Below are 14,395 nucleotides of genomic sequence, written 5' to 3' on the forward strand. Positions count from 1 at the left end.
ATCATTGTGATTTATTTGGTAGCAAATATGTACAAATATTTTCAGCTCTATTATATAATTGACTCAAATTTCTTGGCACTGCGGCCTTCACCCCTTTTTAACTTTACTGAAGGCAAAAACCTTACGGCAAACTTTCCAGCGAAACGAATTTAGCTGCCATTATAATTAATTTTGCATGAGCTACCAGCAAAACTTGCATTTGGGACTAATTTGTAACTTTTATCCAACACTTTTATCATTTGATTTAGCGAATGAATTACTGAATTACTCATACGCCCCGTACAACAGTCGCCAGCAGCTGCAGGGCTCACGCGTTCCATGATTAAATTATACGACGCTGAGCATTTAAATTATGCAGCTGTTGCTTTTAATTAATACGCGCCTAGACGTCAAGACTAAGGTTGAGAAAAATGACCAGGGCCAACACAGTGGCCGTAGTGCAAAATGGAAGGAAAACAATTGAAAAATGTGAACTGGCTTTGCCAAAGCCGGAGAGGCCCCATTACGCAAATTTCTCCAAGGTACCAAGGAAAAGCCACCTGCCTTGTCTGGGAAATGGGAAAAAAAACTGACCACAAGCGAAATTGCTGCGGATGTGTGTCAAAATGCACTGGAAATAAATAAAAGAAATTCTCAAAATAAATTTGGAAAGAAATTAATGTTTTATTTTGACGAAGCTGTAACAAATATTATATACACTAACTTTTTATTTAAATTCAATTCTGTCATTGGCTCCATATTAAGTTCAGTGTAATGGCACCTGACCAGCTTACCAATAATCTGAAGGGATGTTGCCTGCCCAATGCAGTTGCTGTTAACATTTATCACCGCCGCAAGTAACCCTTTTTCGGAACTTGTAAAACTAGCAGTTTATACGCAACGCATCCTTAAAGTTGACATTCTCAAATGACCGTTGTTTACTCAACTCCTACGTGATGCCTCTCCTTTCATTTTCAATGATGCCCAAAACGCATGCCAGCCAGCAGCCAGACTATCCAAAAATCCAGATTGATTTCGGCAGACGTCCAAGTCCAAGTCCGCAGTCATTGACACGCACACGGGAGTGTTGTTTGGTTCAAGGACCTCCCAAAGCCAAAGTGACCGCAAATTTTGCGTGGTGGCAGGCTACGCCTCCGTTTGAATTAATCAACTGAACAATTCGGTTTTATTGTTATTATGTCCGTGACCCGATTTACGCATCCGCTGCTCCCTCTAAAAAGTAGAGCCGAAAAATAAGAAAAGAACTAACTTACTCAACTTGCAAATGACACAACATTTCACTTAGCAGCGGAACATGACAAACGGAGGAGGAGCAGCTGTCGAGGACGAGGATGAGGTTGGTCCTCCTTAATGAGCTTTTGTTTGAGCGGAGCAGGAAAAACACACCCAAGTTGGTTATAGCAAATGAACGGCAACAGCCTTGGGCACTGCATTTGGGGTGTTTTTTTTTTTCCTAAGCGGAAAGATACAGTCAAGGAGGAAAATTTGTTGCTCAAGGACAAGACAAAACCTATTTGGAATTACAGTGGTGAGCAAAAAGCTTCTGAAGAATATGATAAAAGAAGCAGAAGAAAAGCTACAGGGCTTGTATAATTTAATTTGTAAGATCAAACAATTTAATTTTACGAAATTTAATATAAATTCTAGATTTTAATAGTTTAAAAAGTTTTTGGTTTTGCCCTTAAAAATCTCTGATCTGCCAGCTCTATTACTTGAGCTGGTCTTCTTCGCTTAAAGTTTCTGCTTAACTAACCACGGACTCTGGAAAATTTGTTGACATTGGCCGGGCACTAAAACTGAGGACTCCCAGCTGCAGGTTGTTGTCTCTTTCCATCCCTTTTGCAGGCGCCGCTTCCGCTTCCGGCACCATCTTGCGGTCGCTCGCATAAATTAGTTCCCTCCTCTGCTCATCTAATAAATTTAAATCTTTGGCCACCCGCCCGGGTATTAAAGCAAATTTGGGGGTCAGCAGCACGTTGCTACCATCAACCGGAATATTTACTGTCGGATTTCGCTTCCTTATTCTTTATGTTGTTTATACATTTTATCCGTCGAGTTTATATTTGCCTTTTGTGTTTGCCTTTTCAGCATTTTTAATTCGTGGAACTCATTCCTGTGGCTTTGCCTGCTTGTGACAATCTCGCCCACCGCCTGTGTTGTGTTATTTTCTTTATTTTACTTTTGAGATTTTCCATAATTTTATGTGCGGCCACGCCTGCTGCTGCCCGGTGTATGTTCTATGTTATTCCTGTTGGAAAAATGTCCTTGTGGCCGTAAACGCCAAACGCCAACGCCAACGCATCGAATAAAATGCAAATCGAAATCGCCACGACTTATTGCCGCCTGTTATTGTGTAAATTATTTTGGCTTCGGCTGTCGGATATTTGTTACATCCCCGACACATCCCGAGGGGCGCAGGGCACGGCAATTCTATTTTATACGATTTATATAGCTTTTTGTTTACAGCATCGCTTTAGGTTGGGTGTGCTCTCACTCCCCATTGGTTTTTTAGAGGCGTTACGCCGCTGTCCACCGTTCAGGGGCGGTTGTATGTATAAGCAGGAAAAAGAGGGGTTGTGGAAAATATATCCTGAATAATCCAGTGGTAAGGTAATTTGGCAAAAGGAAAGAGTTAGGAGGCTGCGCCAATTCTTCGCTAGACATTTGCTGACACATTTCTCTCGATTTCTTTTCCAGAAAGAAAATGTTTAGCATTCAGCTGACGTTTTGTTTGTAAACAAATAAATGCACTTCTCCCATTTCTGGTTTCCAGATAAACATGGCAGCTTATTCAGCATAGTTTGGCAATCACATTTAAAGATTTAAAGATTCATTAACATTCATTTGGCGATTGAGCAACGTGATAAAGCTTAGTTTCAGTATTAACAAGTGAATTAATTTTAATATTCAGATCATGTTAATTAAGCTTAGATTGGTGAGGGAATAATTGCAGTTTTTCATTAAAATTTGTATTAATATTATTAAAGCATTTAATTTTCATTGAAAATAATTATTAAAGGCCTCTATATGAGGCTGCCCACATTATTACATCAGCCACAATATGAATTCTGCAACATGGCAACAATTTCGATTTTGCGAATAAAGTTTTTGCGGATTCAGGTCATTCAGGAAAACCCCTGCTTAGGCCACGTTGATTGGCATGAACAATACGTAATAATATGTGCGTATAACGCAAAATTGTGGCCAAGCTGTCAGCGAAATGCCCACGCATTCAGAGCCAGAGAACAGCTAAATAAATAAAAACGGTGAGAGAATAAAGCAACACATTCAAATACTCTGAAATATTCATTCAAATTTAAATCAAAACGGATTAAAACACTCTTAAATCCTCAACAAATCAACTTAAACAGAATACATGGCCTTGTGTAGTTGAAAATGCCATTAAATCTGTTGTTTAACATTTTACAAAAATTCTTTTTAAAATTTTTAGCAACCCATATTTACCTTTGTTCCGAGAATCTCTCCTCTATTTGCTTTTCCTTCAATTTCCACATTTATTTCTTTATTTTCTATTCACTTTGCCAAGCTCACAATACTTTCATATACGCTTGCGCTTCGTTTGCCAAAAAAATCCCTTGTTTTTTTTTGTTGAACTTTTTTAGCTTTATTATTTATGGCTGCAGATATTCGCGAAATATGCAGCGATAAATTGTTTTATTTAATTGAAAAACATGCCAAGCGATGTAAGTTTTATGGCTGTGGAGCACCAACCCTTGATACACTTTCGTGGAAACCAATAAAATAATGGTACTTGATTTCAATTGGTTTTCATCAAGTGTTTTCAGTTGCATCATTTTTGGTGGAATGTTATATTTGATGTATTTTTGAGCATGAGTGATTTTTCACATTTGTTTTTCTTGAGAGAATTTAGTTTTACGCGTAATTAGAGCAGATCCGCCAAATCTAATCGCTGCATTAATAATTCACAGTAATTCATTGCTTCCTCCGCCAGTCAATAGCCTCTTTCCCTCTCTCTCTCTGCCTGAGTTTTCCCCCTTGATTTGCATTTGGCCTGGCTTTTCCAAGCTTTTCCCTAATTATGCAGTTTGTTGCAGTTCCACCCACTTCCTGCAGCTGCCGGGGGAAACTATGGCGACCGGCACTTTGCCTTTATTAGGTATCAGGCACCCCTCAGCCACCTTTTCCCCGACAAATAAGATGAAAAACGTTGGCACATTATGAAATATTTGCTGCGCATTTCCACTGGCCAATTTGGTGGCTCGAAATCCGGAGGCGTTCGCTGCGGAAACACTAACGAGAAAAGTCGGTCACATGGCACTAGTTTTCAAAGCTGATTTTTCGCACAATTAAAAGTTCAACTAATTTTGAAATTCCCAAAATTTGTATGCCTTCCTAAAACTTAAGTTCATCTAAAAATTCATAAAATCCCTCCACGTGCCTATAATTATATACTATTTTTTAATGCATTTTGTAAGCTAGTGTAATTTCCGGTGTCGTGGGCAAACAACATTTTGATATATCTACATTTTTGCGGCGCATCCTTGGAAGGCCCGGCATCATTTAGGCTGATTATTCGCAATTTTGGGTCCTGCACTGCAGGGCCTGCCATCGCCTAATTGTCGTAGGCGTACAGAGGGTAGCCTCCGCCAGCAGCATTACAAATTCAATTTGGCCAAAATCAACAAGAGAACAGAGGGCACTGTGAGAGAGGACGACTGCTGTGTGGGGCTGACAGACGACGTCTTAAAGGATTAAACAAGTAGAAGCAAAAGTGATTGTCATGCGCCAGGAACATGGCAGCCAGGCGACACTTTCTACAGTTTCCAGTCTCACTTGGGGGAGCACCAGCAGCAGGAGCAGCTTTTTGCCTCATTTGCATAAAGGGAACCGGCCATAAATTCAGGACACAGACGCAGACGGGTCGGCACTCGTCTGAGCCGCCGCCAGAATCTCGGAATCTCTGGGTGTTTGCCTGACAAATGGCCAGCTATTTGAGGCTAGGTAAAAGACTAGGATCTACAGGCTACAGATTGGCAGCTGTTTTTGGGTTTAGTTTAACCTTAAAAAAAATCTTTATTTGTGGCTACACTTAATTCACCTCTTGCTGGGTTTCTTTTGGGAATTTTCAAGGATACTACGAAAGAAATTTGCCTAGTTTAAGTTTTAAATCAGCATTTATGGCTTGAGTTTAAGTAAAGGAAGCAGAAATAAATAACTGTGTATTCTTTAAACTTCTAAAGGATTTTTAATTAAGTTTTTTATAAGCTAAAGAACTCTTAATTTAAATTACTAAATGTCATTTGTGAATAGATGTAAAGAACTTTAAATTACAATTCATGTGAGCCATTAAAAGACCCCATAAATTAAAGTTTGTCTAATCTATGAATTACTTTCTCTCTCAACTAAATTATCCTTGCAAAAACAATGATTTACAACTACCAAGTAGACACATAAATAACGCATTAACCCAGGCCACAGATCATACATACTACATGTAGTATTTAGCTATACCGTTGCCGTGACATTATTAAACTTGACTTGGCCACAACTCTTTATTCATAAATAAAAGTTTTTTCTAATCTGTGAACTACTTTCCCCGCTCAGTAGTAGCTCAAACGATGATTTATACATGTTACTGGCTGACTACTTCGCAGTATTACGCATACGCCACGTGGCCAACGACAGTGCATAAATTAGTTGAAGCCATTACCATTACTCCAGGTGCTCCTGGGACCTGTATCCGTATCCTTGTTGCTTTCCATGTCCTTGCGCGACGAAGACGCCATCTGTTGTCGCAATTTGAACTGACCTTAACCTCGCCGCAAGCAAGAAAACTGGAAAACACGAAAAGTGAAAAGTGAAAAGCGAGACGCGAAAAAGGAAAAGGCAAAACTCCTGACGACTGCGAAAAAGGATGTCAAAGGAAGAATCCATCAAAACATAAACAAAGTCCAGCGAGAACAGCTGTTGGCGCCCAAGGAACAGCTGTTCTCGCAGGACGCCTGCGCCAACTAATGGAAACTAAGAGAGTCCCTCCCAGGACTAAGAGAGTCTGCAAATGTCTTTGCTAACGAGTCCTGACTTTGCCAAGTGTCTTTGCCTGGTGGAACGCAAGGATATGGTCCACAGGAAGCAGTTGGCAACGCAGCAGTAACTGGCAGTTAACTGCGGCTACTGCTCCTCCTGGCCGAGGTGCTGCTGCTGCTGCGGCCGCACAGTCTTCATTTTCGCTCGGTGACGTTCGCATCGTCGTCGCTTCCTCGGTTCGTTCCCAATCAAAATCAAACATAATCCTCTGCCGAACCAGAACAGACTACGAATTTTCCGATTTTCACTGCAGTCGAGTCAGTTGCGTTTTGCGTTCCGTGCGCTGCGGCTGCGTTACTAGCTTGAATTTTGCAGTCATTTAATTTCAAAAATTTTAAAATATTTTAAAAATATAAATAAATTTGTGCTTGAATTTTATATTTAAGTTTAAGGGAGTTCAATATCAAGTGTCAGAAATTCTGACTCAGAATCTAGGAAAAGTAAACAAATTATGTTTTTTTAAGACGTTCTAAAGTTTTAAAACATATTTTCTCTTTTCTTTTTTTTTATTATTATTTTCTATATTTTAAATCTTTTCTTATCTAATTTCTAAGTTTTACAAATAAATATACTGTAGGAAATATTAAAAAAAGAATCAAATACTTGTATGTTAAATGATTTTAAAATAATTAAAAATTTTTAAGGAAGAAGAATTTTATTATTAAACTAATTAAAGTTTGACATATTAATGACAATACGTATTTGTTTAAATATTTAAAGATAACGTAATACAATTTTATGTAATCTGTCATTCGATTTTTAGGCATAAAAAGTAAAATATTCAAACTAATTTAGGTTTATGTTTATTTTAAATGTTTTAAAAATATTTACCTAATAAATAATAACTCTCCTGTATTTTTTTTAGACCATACAACCATTTTCCAACAAATATAATGAACAACCCACAAAGTAAAGTGTTTTAAAAATAAACCATCAAAACAATAATGAACCCAAAACAAATCAAATAATTGTGCAAAACGCCTGCCAAAATGCCAAAATGCAGGCAATGTGTGTGAAAATAAGCAAATAATAAATACTAACCGAAAAACTGAACAGATTCAAATCGTAATAATAATGCACCATCGGGCGAGGGCAAATGTATGTTGCGGAACAGCTGCTTGAATAATTTGCCATAAATCAACGATAGGACAACACTTTGGGCCCTAGTTTTGCTGTAAGTGTCAACCGCTTGAATTATTTGTGAGACAATAAATTACCCAACCTATATCTGGGCAGTGCTATAAATATGCGAGGGTCTCTGGAGAGCATTCAAGTGCTTTTTATTTGTAAATAATTAAATTGAGGGGTAAATTGGACACGAGGCAGCACTGGGGCCAGGGCCAATTTCCAGAAATCAAACCTGATCAAGTGGCTCTCATAAATTTTGAAGAGATTTAAAGCTGCTACCGAAGGCTCCTTGGACATGAGAGCAATTGAACGCTTATCAATACAATTGCAGTCGTGTTTAAGAAGCGCATTTAGTTTGGATTTTCCGGGAATTTATCGTCCTTCTTCGTCTTAATGCCTCCGTCTAGTCAATTGGGCACTGCGATTGCTTGCTCTAGTCTTTGTCAATTTTTCGCCGGAAAAATTAATGGAGTGTTGAGGCATTTTCTCCGCTTAACACTTACTCCTCAAGTGGAAGTTGCCAGATTTTGACAAAGGGCATCACAGAGATGCCAAGGGTTCGAATACTCCAAGCTACCCACGCCCACGTCAGGCACGGCAGCTTGAGACCAAAGGGAACCCTTCAAGGATGACTCGAGCCTCGAGCTATCCCTTTGGCAGTCCATTGTCCCCGTGATTTCTCTATCATCGGAATTCTAAGCGAAAGATAAAGAAAGGCGCACAAAAAGTGACTTTGCCCTGGTCCTTAAACAATGCAAACAATCACCAAAATGGCACTAGGCAAATACGAGAGCTGACCGCTTGCACGTGACAGCGCAGGACATAAAAGGGAATTGCAAACAGCCAGAGAAATAAGTGTCGCAGCGAGAAAAAAAATATGTATACAGAGGTCCTTGAATCAATGGGCAGAAAATATGTTGAGCTAAAGTAAATATTAATTGTCAGGGCTTAGCGGTTGGCTTTCGTAGTATTTTTTCTGCCTAGAGTTTCTCAACATATCTCGCCATAAAGTTGTATCTAAAAAGTACTTAATTACACACTTTGGTGTGATTTAATTCAGCGTAAATAATTTCCAGCCTAGACAGCTTAATGTTTCATAAATCCAAGGTTCAATTTGTGTGTTTGCTATGTATTTTTCAAGGGCGTGCTAAAAATCTCTATGGCATCACATTTACAAAAATTTAATCCCCCATCGCTATAAGCTCTTCATGCTATTAGATACCAAAACCCAAATCGAAATGTGTTACAGAAAAAAAAAAAAAACAGAATGTGCGATGTGAAAAGCTTTGTCTGGCCATTGTATTGAGTTTGGCGAAATCTGTGAAAATTTGTGAATGCCAATAGCAAGCTCTTCCCCAAAGTAAACAGAATACAATTTTCCGAGAGTAGATTTTTGCACAAAACCTCGACAACCAACGCAAAAAATTGTATGTTTTTTATACAGAGCAACAAGGTTTTACAGAGATATTTTCATACTGCCTTAGAAAATCTACATAGATGCCCCAAAAAACTAATCAAAAAAGAAAACAAAGTCATCTGTCAATTTGTTGAGAAAACAAATAAGTAAAAAATACAAACAAATTTAATTAAAGGCGGCTCCATGACGCTTTCAATATGTCAGACTGTCTGTGGAGATGACTTTGCGGGGCAAAATGAAAACTTATCAAAGTTTCAGCTTTGGTTTACTTTCACTTCCTGCCGCTATAATGGGATAAGATTTTAATCAAAAATCAGTTAAAACTTTCGCCAAGTCGGTGGAAACTGCTTCGTCAAAGTTGTTAAGACACTCTTTGCTAGTCCTGCTTTTTTGCCCGTAATTTCCTCTATAAATTATAAATTATTTTCCAGCTCACCAGGCGGCGGCGACTTCTGCTGCTGCTTCTTCTCTCCTAGGAGTAAACACTGGGCCAAAACTTGTCTGATTTGCATAACGCGCGGCGGCCTATGCGGCGTATGCGTAATAATGATCGAAATCAAGTCTGACGATTTGCCTTATTGACTCCTCCGATATTACTTTATTTGCGCAGTCAAATTTTCAGCTCAGATTTCCCTCGACTTATTTCCTATTGGGGTGAGCGAGTGTGTGTGTGTAGGTGTTGTGCGCTGTTGTTGTTTTCGCCTTTGTTTCATGCACGCACAAATATTTCCTTTACGGCCTTCGTCCCTCTCGTGTTTGACTTCGTAATTTGAGTTGATTTGTGATAAGCGTGGACTGCTGATTTCGATTGTTTTTGCCTCCCATTCCCATCGAATTCTTTGTCGGATTTTCTAGGTTTTTTTTTCGTGGGTTGACCTGCCTTGACATCGCTGTGAGAGTGTGTGTGTGGTGCCTGCCTAGTTGTAAGCTATGCTTATTTTTTATGCTCGTTTGCCGTGATTGGAGAGAATACGGGGGAGGTACTTACTTCTGCTTGTGTTTGTGTTTTTAGGGGTTGTGCTTGGCATCAGATTTGTATGAAAATGATATGCCAAAAATACCAAAAACAAATCCCCCGCACGTAATGCCAATTACATTAAAATTACTTTCAGCGTTCGTTGCCAGAAGCATTTAAGATATGGCAAACCAATTGAAACATTAACTTCGGAATTTAATAGGTGATAAGATTTGACCGAAGGCTTGGCTCGGTTTTCTCATTTTTAAGCACTCAAAATAACCAAGGAAACCCCATTTAGAACAGATATCCTGAAACCCTGGAGAAGCACTTAAGATTGGCAAAACCAATTAAGACATTAAATTTGTAAAGAAATGTTTCCCTTAAGGGATTGAGAGCAAAGAAAGAGTCTAACTTTACTTCAAAATTAAATGATTTTACATTCGGAAAGGGAAAAAAGGGTACATGGAGAGGGTAATTTAATTTAAAGATTAACTTAAGAGCCTCTTATCAAAGCTACTGGCTTTTACGACTTGGGCCATTTTTGTGTCGTTGACATTTTACAATTTATTATCTTTAGTATTTCTAATAAAGGTTTGCTATCTACATTAAATTTCGGTTTGCTATTTCAAAAAAATACTTTCTTTGAATTAAATATCTACAATAATATTAAAATTTATTATTATTAAATAAACATAATTATAAGCAATATTGAAATGGCCAATCGAAAGGCCAATACAATTTAAAGGCAGCTTAGGAAAACTTTAAATTGCGAGCACATTTCCATTAAAGACATTTTTTATTTAAAGCAACTTTAAATTCATCTATATAATCCCTTAAAGCTAAATTTTTTCATACTTAATAAGTGGTCTCACATCCCGAAATGCACTGTCCTGGCAACGACCAAAAACCATTCGAAAAACTTGAACTGCAACTGCCAGTTATCCGCCGACGCAATTGCCTTGAAGCGAAAAAAAAAAAACCAAACCAGGCATAGAAAAGTTGACTCCTGTTTCGGACTTTCCAGCCAACAAAAATTTATTAACAAACAGCAAGGCACACCAACACCAAAAAATAAAAGAGTACAAACTTTTACCAACAACACAGAGATTGTGACAAAAATGTTCATGGCGAACACTTGAGGCGCTTTACAACATCAGCAGAGCCCGGGACTGAAAACAAACAGAAACGCCGGAATATTCGCGATTTAAGTTGGCATCATAAATTCAAAAAAAGCCAACGGAAAAAATAACAAGAGGACGACGACTCCTGCATAATTTATGAGCGCTCAAGTGGAGTGAGGCTGCAAAGCAGCATAGTAAAATGCAAACAAATTCGCTCAAAGCCAGAAAAACTGCCTCAAAAGATGGCAAAAACTGTGATTATGATTTGCGACAAGGCTCCGAGCTGCCACTAATTATTAAATGTGGTAAGAGCTTAGCCCAAAAGTAAACTGTGCTGTGGTCTTGGCTGTTTTTAAGAACTTAAAATGCTGAGAAAACAAAGAAAAATCAAAGGATTCCAAGGAATTTTAAAAGATTTAAAAGAGCATTTGGCAAGGAAATGTTAAATCGATATATTCAATCAAAAACCTATTGAAACTTTAACAATTTAATTACTTAAACAAAGTTTATGAACAACGTTTATAAAGCATTTAATTTAAGGCAACAAGCTCAAATAAAATCAAAATGAAATATATAAGAAATACAATTGCTCCTTTAAGTTTTCATAGGCAAAGTCTCGCACAAATCTTCCTTGGGAATGATAAATATTAAGCAAAGTTTCTCTAGTTTGTTTTATTAGTAAATACTTGGCAAAACTATGTCAAATCCTTCAAAGCTGGAATAAAAAAGAAAACCAAACAAAATTAGCCAACTTTATTTTAAACTACTTCAAAGGAATATAGAACAAGCAAAAGATATTTTGAACGCTGGCTTAACTTTAAGGAATCCCCAGCTGCCAGTGCGGGTCGTGAGAGAATAAAATGAATTGAAAAGGACATGACCATGGCACCTTAATGAAGCTGCTGCGTCAGCAGAGCCGCAACATTTGGCAACAGCGAATGGCCATTAAAGTCCCTGGAATGTGTCCAATGAATTTAACAGTATGCCAAAATCATTTCGTCCCGGTTTTTCTTTTTCTTTTCCGCCCTCCTCATCACAGTTTTATGAGACGAGAGTCGTCCTGGCAGAAGGTGCCCCGGCACTAAGTGCTCCCATTAGTTGCCGTTGCTGCTGATTATAGGATATCCCCGGGATCTACCTCTGTCCGGCTCTCTCTTCCTCTTTCTCAACATCAAGTGTCGCCGTAATAGTTGCCTTTATGACAGGACACGACGGGTTCTGGCACTTGGCCAACTTGGAAGGGTTTCCTTTTGGCCACCGAAAATTTCCAGGAATAACCTCTTGCTAACTGCTTTCGGATAGCATAAATGTCGCTGCGCCACAGGGAAGTGACCCAACACGTAGAAAAAGGGGACATGGAAAAGCGGAATCCATTTAAATTACATTTCAATGTACGGCTACGACTACAGGCATGGTTAAGTACTTTCATGCCAGGCACGTAATAGACAGCATTCTGAAACTGCAAACGCCTCTCTCATTTATTTATTGCCAAGCAATTGCAGCAATCAAATTGAAAGGAACAAGACACCAGACACACAATAGTATGCCATGCAGAGAAAGAAATTTTAAGGGAAAAAAGATGATGTAGTTTATGAAAATATTACAAAATTTAATTAGAGAAAGTCATAAAAATCTGTAAAACCAGTTGGCTTTTTGTTAATGTTTTAAAAACAAGTGCAGTCTAAACACTAATTTCTACGCCCCCTAAAAATTTTACTCCTTAAAAATCTAGCTCTAGAACAATTGCAATTATCTTTAAAGAACTTAAAGTATTTATCCCCATTAAAAATGTATTTTTTAAGTATGCGAGAACAAGTTTATACTGAAAAAAAGGGGGGCTGGCTGGCTGTTTGGTAGGTTTGGCTTCATCGGGCCGTGTGCGTGTACCATTTTGGCTTCGTGTCAGCCAAGTCAAGCAAACAAATCATGGTTTCAGCCCCACAATCCTGGGCCTTCTGCCTGCTCCTCAGCACCGTGGAAAACTCCAAAGGAGCGCACAGAGTTCGCAGCGTGAAAACGCATCGCCAACTGTCAGACACTTTGGCATAATTGGGTCATAAAGTAGTCCAAGGATCCCAGAGCCGATACATCGATGACGGCTGATGACCTTTTCGAGTGCGTGCTTCAATCCGATAAAGCGCAATCCGGCGCATAATTAAGGCAAAGAAAACAGCACGATAGAGATTTTCATGGCAAAGGCATTCCAAGAACTCTTATTCGGAGCAGAAGAAATGGGTTGAATAGACAATTGAACATAAGTACTTAAGATTTAATCAAGCTCAGAGCAGTTTGTAATTCAATTTTTAATTGGAAATAAACTTAAGGCATCCACAAAAATTACTCATAAATTTAAGGTCTTAAGGTCTTGTTTTACTTATGGTTTCACTTACCGTTAATCAAGAATCGCTTTGACCTTCACTTGACTACAATTTCCTAAATACAATAATCTGCTTTAATGATTGTTTTACCATTTCTACAAAACAAACTTTGCCATTGGCTAGCCCCCAAAGTTAATTGGCTTCTCTTGGCTCCTTGGAACTATTTCCCTATTTTTTTTGTGGTTTAAGGCCTTGGCGATACGCGGTTTAATGGCCTATCGTTCGCCTATAATTAGCAAACAAAATGAATCAATTTATGGGAGCAACTCAGCTCTCTCTTACTTTTATGTAGGCTTTGGTAAATATTTACTTGTTGTTCGTTTGCGTTGCCAAAGAATTATGAAAGTTTGTCACGTTTATGGGCAGTAGTAAAATTGCGATTAGTGTAAATAAAGAGCAATGTATTATTTACTCAGTGGATTGAATGATAACAGAATATATAGGGTGTTGCTTGGAGAGAAAACATTTAGAAATAATTCTAAATAAAAATATACAATAAATAAATTAAACGAATCAGAGTTGAACTTGGTTTTTTAGTTATTATTTAAAGTTCTTAGAACTCAAGTAACGAACACAGTTTTCCCCACAGCCCAGTGACAATTTCTTGGCCAGAACTAACCCCAAACTACATTAAAACATTACAGGCAAATTTCTCAGTTTTGTCAACAACAAATCTCCTAAGTGCGAAAACATGTTTCTCAAGCACCAACTTTAAGCCTTTCGAACTTGAAGTCGTCAGCAATTTGTACAAGTTAATGGACACCCTGTGGACTCTATGTGTGTGTGTGTGTGTATCCTTGTGTTTGTGATTGTGTCACCACCATCACTCACATAATTCAATTAGCCCGCTTCGTCCTTAATTACAACTACAAATGCATGGGGGCAAAGGGCAAGGATTCCTGCCTGGCCCAGTCACAGTATGTCCACGCCCACTTCTGCACAGTTCATTGTAATTTTCTGTGGTAAAATGCGTAAAATAATTAAAAAAACATAAATAATGTTATTATCAACAAAGCGAGATATAGATGGGCGAGAGGGGGGCGTTGGAGGGGCGAAAAGTTCGCAGAAGAATGAGGCAAAATTCGACCACCCATTGTCCTTGCCTTCGAGCTAAGTAGATTTCAAATTATTCCATTAGTGTTGATGACATTTGGCGAGAGCTGCGAACTCTGCGACGACGGACCCTGATGATGATATGTGAAGTGCTAATGCCGCTGTCCATCCATCCGTCCGTCCGTCTGTCTGCCGAAATTAGCCGGGCAACTTAATTAGGCAAACTCCGGGGCCCCCTGCTGGAAGTAGGGATGGTAAAAAAAATATAAAC

The 14,395-nt window shown here is 38.5% G+C and overlaps 1 protein-coding gene across 1 annotated transcript in view; it reads left to right on the forward strand.

Annotated features, from left to right (window-relative positions):
* Positions 1–6,378: 6,378 nt before the first annotated feature.
* MsR1 (Myosuppressin receptor 1) overlaps positions 6,379–14,395 on the forward strand; it is a 32,176-nt gene continuing 24,159 nt past the window's right edge. The window contains exons 1-2 of the mRNA XM_017167382.3: positions 6,379–6,509; positions 6,935–7,243. The gene's annotated coding sequence lies outside the window, so the exon portion shown is untranslated. The remainder of the gene's footprint in view (positions 6,510–6,934; positions 7,244–14,395) is intronic.

The sequence above is a fragment of the Drosophila kikkawai genome, chromosome 3L (genome assembly GCF_030179895.1).
Source record: "Drosophila kikkawai strain 14028-0561.14 chromosome 3L, DkikHiC1v2, whole genome shotgun sequence".
Taxonomy (NCBI): domain Eukaryota; kingdom Metazoa; phylum Arthropoda; class Insecta; order Diptera; family Drosophilidae; genus Drosophila; species Drosophila kikkawai.